The sequence below is a fragment of the Phodopus roborovskii genome, unplaced genomic scaffold, assembly GCF_943737965.1.
Source record: "Phodopus roborovskii unplaced genomic scaffold, PHOROB, whole genome shotgun sequence".
Lineage (NCBI taxonomy): Eukaryota > Metazoa > Chordata > Mammalia > Rodentia > Cricetidae > Phodopus > Phodopus roborovskii.
The window spans coordinates 25,322,932-25,331,659 of NW_026125281.1; the positions used below are offsets into that span (position 1 = coordinate 25,322,932).

Sequence of the window (8,728 nt, forward strand, 5' to 3'; positions counted from 1 at the left end):
CATTTTCTTGGGGAAGTTTGGAAAGATGTATGATTTGTAGCTAAAATAGAAATCTTGAAAAATATCTGCCACGCAACTATAAGTTCTTACAGCAATAACTTCTGAGTAAAATCAATAATTATCCACAGTCAAAAGTCATTAAGGGGAACCGGCTGTGTCGCTTGGTGACTCGGTCTGTCTGTCTGTTCGCTGGTGCCATCATGGTGGACGCGACCTTCCAGGTGCTCCTGGGCTCCGGTCTTACCATCCTGTCCCAGCCACTTATGTATGCCGCGAAAGTGCTCATCCAGGTGGGATGTGAGTCTCTTTCTCCAACAATAGGATGAAATATTTTTGGGCAACAAGTATGTCAGCTTCCTGGTCTCTTGTTATGCTCAGCACATTGCAAGCATCGATAGAAGGCATGGGTTTTTCACAGGCTTAACTCCAAGACTGTTCGGGAGTCCTTGGAACTGTGATCCATGCCAGAGTTTGACAGCATTACCAGGAGTGTGAGAAACCTGAGGAGTTACTTACCTGGATATGTACAAAAGAAAGGCTCGAGAAATGATTGCTCATCCCTCTGCTGAGCTCATCACACATCCCTTCCACGTGATCACTCTGAGACCTATGGTACAGTTCATTGGCAGGGGGTCCAAGTACTGCGGGCTGTGTGACTCCGTGTTAACCATCGGCCGGGAAGAAGGCATCAGGATTTTTTGCGGGTCTAATTCCTCGCCTCCTAGGTGACATCATTTCCTTGTGGCTCTGTAACTCACTGGCTTATCTGGTCAACACCTATGCACTAGACAGTGGGGTCTGTACCCTAAATGAAATGAAAAGTTATTCCCAAGCTTTCACAGGATTCTTTGCCAGTATATTGACATACCCCTTTGTGCTTGCATTTAATCTTATGGCTGTCAACAATTGTGGGCTTGCTGGCGGATCGCCTCCTCACTCCCCAATATATATTTCTTGGATAGAATGTTGGTGCATGCTACAATAAGCAGGCCAAGGAAACAGCTTGTTTCTGGAAGGTCCCCTTTGGGAAGAGTTATTGTTGTGACCTGAGGATACTGATTTGAAGATGTGGAGCAGAGACAGTGACATTTTCATAGGCCCAATGCACAGAAATATGGGAGAGAATGTTGATTTCTATACAGTGTGGTATGCTTTTGTAATAATCATTTAATCTTGGGCAAATGGAGGTGATTGGTGCCTGTCCCTTTTGTTCTTTTTTCCTAGCACAATAGCATTTATCACTGGTGTTCCCCATTAGTTATATGAAATGTAACATTTTTCCCTCCAAATTCTTGTTTTAAACAGAAAATAGAAGTATTTTCCTAAAGGAACAAAGAAGTTGTCATGTAGATTTGAGTCTCAGGTTAAGGTTTTGTCAAATAAAGACTAGAATCCCAATAAGAAGGAAATCATTCTATAAAATTGAGAAAATTAAGAAGGCATACAATGTGGGAGTTTATGAATTATCTTGAGTAGACAGATGCTAGAAAGTCAACAGCAACCACCAGCCTACCTCCCACCATGCTTCCAAGCACTTGACCTGTCTTTCTCTCAGTGCTGCTGAGTTACTGTAGAAGATTTCTGCAGAGGTGTCCATGCCTTCTGTTATGCTAGAAGAGAAAATCGTCACCACCTGCAAAGAAAAAGGACAGTTATAAAAGCTCAAGCAAGATTTGGTGTGTTCTCATTTAATATATATATACGTATATATATATATATATATATATATATATATATACACATATACATATACGTATACGTATACGTATACATATACATATACATACATACATATATATATATATATATGGTCTAGTTAGGTTTCCTAGGTTGAGAAGAGAGTTTGAAATTTACCAATTCTCAGTGAGACACAGGTAAGCTTAAAGTCTGGAAGATAGAGGATAGATGATAGATAGATAGATAGATAGATAGATAGATAGATAGATAGATAGATAGATATGTGAAGGAAGGGCTAAGAGATCCCTGATGTAGTTTACTGCGTGAGTAATATTTGTAAGATGAAGATAAAATAATATAGACAATGGTTTGTTAAAAAATACAGAGTCCAATCTAAGGCTAGAATCTAGTTTTCTTGCCAATTAATTTATTTCTATTTGTATAATATGGGAGGGTCTCAATAGCTCTTTAAAAGTTATTGGGCCTCCCAAAATTCTGCCCTAGTCCACAGTTTACATTATTTTTTACCTGTGGAGAGCAGCACATGAGACTGAGATCTAAGGACTTGGGTGCCCTTCAGGAAATTTTTGCTGTAGCCCATGGACTCATTCTGGCTAACTGATGTAAGAAAAAAAAAAATCCCTCAAAACATAGCCTAGTGACACCGCATAGACAGTGCTGCCTCTGACAGAGATAGTCTGAAGAATCTGAAGGCTAATTAGATGTTTGATAAATCAGCAAGTGGAACCAGGGCTTCTGTCTCCAAAACACCACTGGCTGGCACAGTTTGGGGACCGCAAACATCTACTCTGTCTTCAGTCTCTGTATCTCTGATCCCTCCTCCTTCTCTGTATCTCTGATCCCTCCTCCTTCTCTGTATCTCTGATCCCTCCTCCTTCTCTGTATCTCTGATCCCTCCTCCTTCTCTGTACCTCTGATCCCTCCTCCTTCTCTGTATCTCTGATCCCTCCTCCTTCTCTGTATCTCTGATCCCTCCTCCTTCTCTGTATCTCTGATCCCTCCTCCTTCTCTGTATCTCTGATCCCTCCTCCTTCTCTGTATCTCTGATCCCTCCTCCTTCTCTGTATCTCTGATCCCTCCTCCTTCTCTGTATCTCTGATCCTTCTGCTTCTCTCTTCAGGTCCCTCTGTGTAGTACACATGTAGGTCTAATGGGAACTCAAGAAAGTCTGCCTGAATGGCAGTAAAATAGACTCCCCTATTTTAACCATGATTTTTTTTCCTGTAATTTCAGTCATCAACAGTCAACAGGGATTTGAAAATATTACCTGGAAAATTCTGGGATTAAATAACTCACTAATTGCACCTCATTCTAAGTCATGAGGTGAACAAATGCACAGCTGGCTGGGTCCTGCTGCAGTTGGGAATCAGGTCCTTCATCCCCAGCATCTTCTGGCTGCTCACAAGACCCAGCCATAAACTACTGAGTGATTGCTTCCGTTTCCAGGTGGACTGTGTCTGTCTCTCAATGTCCACAGGTTGGGAGCCAGTCTTCCCTCTTTAAGTGTGAACACGGTAGTGGATGCGGAAGCAGCGTGTTGTTCAGAGAGGCAGACATGAAGGATATTTAGTGGTGCTCTCCAGGCCATTTGTGCCCTCCTACTTATTCCCGCTTCTGTTTAGCCTGAGTGGTATGCCAATGGGATAAAAACAACTATCTTACCAGAATACTATCCTCTAACCCAATCCCTGAATATATCTGCCCATGAAAATAGTACAAAAGGGAGTAGGGAGTGGGCTATCTTTAGCTTGGACTTATTTCCATGGCTAAGTTTAGAGGAGTGTTTTAATGAGTCTTGTTAGCAGGCTATAGCTTAATGCCATTTGGCTCTCCTTGAGGACTCTTCTATTCCTGGTCTTGAGACTTCTTTTGCTTTAAAGTAGGCTGGCATGCTCTGAGGGTAAGTTGGTTCATTAGTCATTGGTAAAGGATTAGTTACCTTAGAAAGCTCACTGACATCTATTAACAACATGTTTTCCTCTTAAGAACATTTTCAAAACTCATATTCAGAATCTGACTTGCTGGCCCGGGGAAAACTGGTCTCCATGTAAACAATCACTGTTTCTCAGGGCCCCTAGCCTATGCCATGCCCAACACAAGGGTCCCCTTCATTGCAGGTGCAACCTGCTCTCCCCATCTTTCCTCTATACCACCCCACCATTTCTCCATGGCCTCCTGCAATTATCTTTAATTCCGAAGCTATGAAAGATAAAAATGTAAAGTGTAATCCGACATATGCTCGTTAAGTTCTCTTGGATGGTGAGCAATAGTTATTGTGGGTGAGAAAGAATGATCGCTGCTTCATTTTGTAGGGCAAACATGACATAAATTAATTTTCAGTATTGGCAGGTATTTGTACTTCCCTGTGCTTAAGATGTATGGCTTGCCAGTTTGAAAAGGATTTCAACATGGTGATTGGTAAATATTGCCTCTGAGAATTATACCATCTCCTGTAAGATGGAGGTTAACTGTGACTACAGAATCAATTCTGGACCTTCCTGAAGATGTTTATATCCTTTAGCCATCTTTCTGGTCTTCAGTTTCTGGTGCAATAAAATAATGATAATGATAATAATAATAATAATAATGTGAATTTCAGCTATTCTCGTCTAATGATTCATTAATATGGAGCTGTTTGGCTACTCAGTTTAAGGTGGTGACACTTGCCAACCTCTTTGATCTGTGCCCAAATAAGATAGTTAAAGCATGGACTCTGAAAAGCATTACTGAATCTGCTGATGTATCTTTCTTGTCTTTCCTTCTTCTGTCTATCTTTCTCCTCTAAACAGGCTCCTAGGGACTGTCATTCTTTATGTGATCCGGCCTAGTGACAGTCACACTAAAGACCAGACTGATCTTCAAGACTGCTTACATTTCCTTGAGGCAAGTATCAGGACCCATCTCCCCAGAACCACAGCAGTGGGAAGGTTACCATTTGCTTCCTTAGCCTGGTTGCTCATCACCAGCAGTTACATATTCAAATGAATCTGTCAGGGATGAGAGTCTGGTGCCCGAGTTCCTGCTCGGCTCGATGACATTGATTTGTGAGCATAATGCTCGGCTGCGGGATGTGTGACAGATAAATTTTATCAAAATTAAGGCACAATTAAACATTTCATCTTCCTAATTACTGGCTGTAGATTCAGCCTGATGACCATGTGCTGTAAGAAATCAGCAACCATTACACATTTTAATGGACCACAGCTGTCTTACAGCTTGGTAATATTTGCACAGTGCCACAGAACTGTAATTTATGATAAAAAGAAAAAATGTCTATTGGTGCTTTTTTGCCAAAATAGATTAAGGATTCATATACTTTAATGAGATTTGGACTTAGTCTTGGATTATCGTTATAAATGATTTATGTGCATGTTGGTGGACTCCTGTAGTTCGGAGTTGATTTGTGTTTTGGTCTACTGATATGTAACTCAACATTTGTACTTCAGCCAGTACCTATCACTGTCCCTCCACCACCCCTGGTGTCTTATAGGGGATAGATGTGGGGGTGAACAAGATCCAGAGGCAAAGGCAGTGAGGGTTTGAAAACAACTCTGCTTTCTTTATCATTCCTTGGGCGATGGGTTGAGGGAGAGATAGCTGTATCCCTGACAGCAGGAGCAGACAGGAACAGTCTTGGTCTTAGATGGGAGCATGGAAATTCAGCCAACCAGGGCTGAGCCACAGGTGGCCCTGTACTGAACAAACCTCATTGCTGAATCCATTTGCTCTTCAGGGAAGAAGGTGATGACAGTTAAATTAAATTCTCTTCCTGTGTCTGTGTGGGTTTTTTTATTTATTTATTTTTTTAATGGGAAGGCACTCATTCCACCTTTCTTCTTGGCATCCCTGTGATACAAATAAGGATAGTCATGAATAGTTTCTGATGATAAAAGGCAATGTGTACACACATCTTTTCACCAAAGACCTCTAGGCCATGAGTAGCGTACTGTTGGCTGTTAACTGCTGTTAGTGTATGTCTTCCATTAAGACCGTTATTGCTAGAGAAACACTTGAATGTGTCTAGTTTGTCAATGGATTGTTTTCAATAGAAGGGTCCCCCAACAGTGCCAAGAACACCAAAAACAAAACAGAAAAAGAGAATGCCTGGAACAAGTAAGTGGACTAGATGTAATCGGTAGAATTTTTGTTAATGAACTAGGAAGCAAATGCAAATTGTGATAAGTCACTAATTATTATAAGCATCAGATATCAACACCAGTTGATATCATCATATCCAGGTCTTCTATGAAAAAGAAGCATCTCTCTTTAGAAATATTTCTTTTCAGGATGCACACTGGATGCGAGAAACGAGTGAGATACCAGAACCTACAGGAATCTGCTCGATGTAGGTGTTAGCTTGCCTCCTGAAAACAGAGAGCATATCCTAATGAATTCAGCAAGCCTAAATATATATGTGTAGCAGAGAAAGAAGAGCTCATCACTTTGCCGTCCCAATCTTCTCCAGGCTTGATTTATTTCGGCACTCATATGCTGGAATGCTTCATACTGTACCAGGTTGCATATGCTTGCACACTAATTCTCAATTGCCGTATGCAGTTTGTGACAACCATCTGCTTCAACCTCCCTTTGAGTTCTTTCTCCCACTCAGCCCAGCTGAAGTAAAAATATGGACAGAAACAACTTCTGCAGGGAAATGAAAAAGTTAACAGGGGAGTTGGAGTTATATTGTGAATCTGCCTTTCTCATGGATGTGTCCCTGCCCCTGAAGCCCCCAGTGATCAATATTTTTCAAGTGCAAAGCCTCATGCTTAGCAGAGAAAGTAGAAAGAGATGACATGTTTGCTTCCCTTGCCAGCCTTGGCTGTGGAGGATCGGTAATCTTAAAATGTGAACATGCCATGCACTTGAGGGTGTAAGATATGGATCAGTATTTGTCCTAGTATATGAATGGACTTTGCGAACCCATTCCACATAGTGGGATGCTCTCTCAGCCTAGACACATGGGGGAGGGCCTAGGCCCTGCCCCGAATGATATGACAGACTTTGAAAATTCTCCATGGAAGGCCTCACCCTCCCTGGGGAGCAGAAAGGGGATGGGCTGGGGTCTGGTGGGGAGATAGGGGAGGATGGGAGGGTGGGGGAACTGGGATTGACATGAAAAACAACCTTGTTTCAAATGTAAATTTAAAAAGAGAAAAAGAGTACCAGGTACCACTCTAGTTACCCTGCTTTACAACAGGTGGCACCTTGTCAAACACAAGAGAGAGTTGGGGAGGAGAAGGAGGAAGGGAGAGCTGAGCATATATGAAAATGAATGAAAAACAAAAACAATAATCTTGAAGTCTGACTTGAAAGGGGAGGTTGTTATGAATTCCTAAAAAATAAAGTTGCATTCAAAAAAAAAAGAGGAAGAGCATCTATAGCAACCAAAACAGGCAAAGGTTTTGAGAATTTGAAAGAGACTTCTGCTTGTATAAATGTGTTTGAGAATGAGAGTTGGGGAGTGAATGCTTGTACCACTATTGTTTACATGATGGTACCTGCTATACCTCATCAAATCAAAGGGCCAGGACTGTATTAGCCCTGCTCCTGTTCTTATGAATGCTTAAGTGGAAGAAAATTGCATATTCTAATATGTGGTAAGCCTGATTGATAGCTTATCATCCACTTGATCAAAATCAGAGCCTAGATCTTTTATGTATACATTTTGATGTATCTCATCACACACACACACACACACACACACACACACACACCACCAACAACAACAACCAAAAAAAACTTCACCTTGGGACCATGACAAGAATGACTGGCACCAGAGATCTGTGGTGGAGAGGAAGCAATAAAAGGAGATGAGAATGGGGAAAGAATTACATGTGTATAGAGATAAGTGCCTTCTGAATTAGCTTTGTTGATATCAGTGGCCCCATCACAGCCCCTGATCTTCCAAAATCATTAGCACTTCCTTGGGAAAAGCAGAGTGAGAACATCAGAGAAGAAAAAGAGAAACTTCCTGGATGGAGGGAGCACTGATGAGCTTCAGATGGAATCAGAGACAAGCCGGGCAAATAATTGCTAAAATGGGCAATGTACAAGTTCAGTGTGTTCTCTCAGCGTCTGAACTGCCAGCTTCTGTCTAATTATAATTGATAATTCTGAAAGTCATGGTTACACAGTGTCTGTTACATTTTTGCCTTTTCTTTGTGTCCATGAACGTGTGTGTGTGTGTGTGTGTGTGTGTGTGTGTGTATGTGTGTGTGTGAGTGCACATGTGTGGAGGTCGGAGTCTCATATAAGTGTCTTCCTCAATGTCCCTTCCACTTAATTTCTGCATAGGATCTCTCACTGAACATGGAGCTTACCGGCTAGACTGTCCGGCCAGCAAGTTCCAGAGAGCCTCTTGTTTCTGCCTCTCCAACACTGGGATTACAGGTGTGTGTCGGGATCTGAACTCAGGTCCTTATGTTTGCTCAGTGAGCACCACTAACTGAGTGAGCTACTTCTCTATTCTTTCCTTCTTTTTAAAACTTCAGTAGTTAATCGGAAGAATTTTACTAGACATGGATACCAAATTGCAAAATGGGAATATATTACCCTGACACTACTTTTATTGTTGTTGTTTCTGACATAGGGGCTCATGTAGACCAGGTTGTCCTCAAACGTAATGCAAATCCAAGGTTGGCTTTGATCTCCTGTCTTTTATGTGATGAGATCATAGGAATGGGCCACCAAAACTAGCTACCTCATCCCTACTGAAGAAATTGAAAATTCTCTTATAACACCCAAAAGAAATAATAATGATGATGTAATCTTTAAGACTTTGGCAGGGTTAAAATTCAAGTGCTTTTTATTTATTATCTTTGAATATTGAGCCTCAGTTTCTTTATTTATCAAAGGACTAGAAGAAGCCCCTGTCTTGTATAGATAACGTGAAAGTGAATAAAAGTCACCCAGCACACTTCTCAGTACTTGCTAACTGCAGGATGAACGACAGTTACTCCAATGATAAGGAGCACCACGGACAGTAGGGAGGGAGATGCTGAAATGACCAAACACCGTCGTGGTGGTC

At 41.5% G+C, this 8,728-nt stretch overlaps 1 pseudogene; it reads left to right on the forward strand.

Moving 5' to 3' along the window:
• The first annotated feature begins 200 nt into the window (after positions 1–200).
• Positions 201–1,064, forward strand: LOC127233410 (mitochondrial carrier homolog 2-like; annotated as a pseudogene).
• The last annotated feature ends 7,664 nt before the right edge of the window (positions 1,065–8,728 follow it).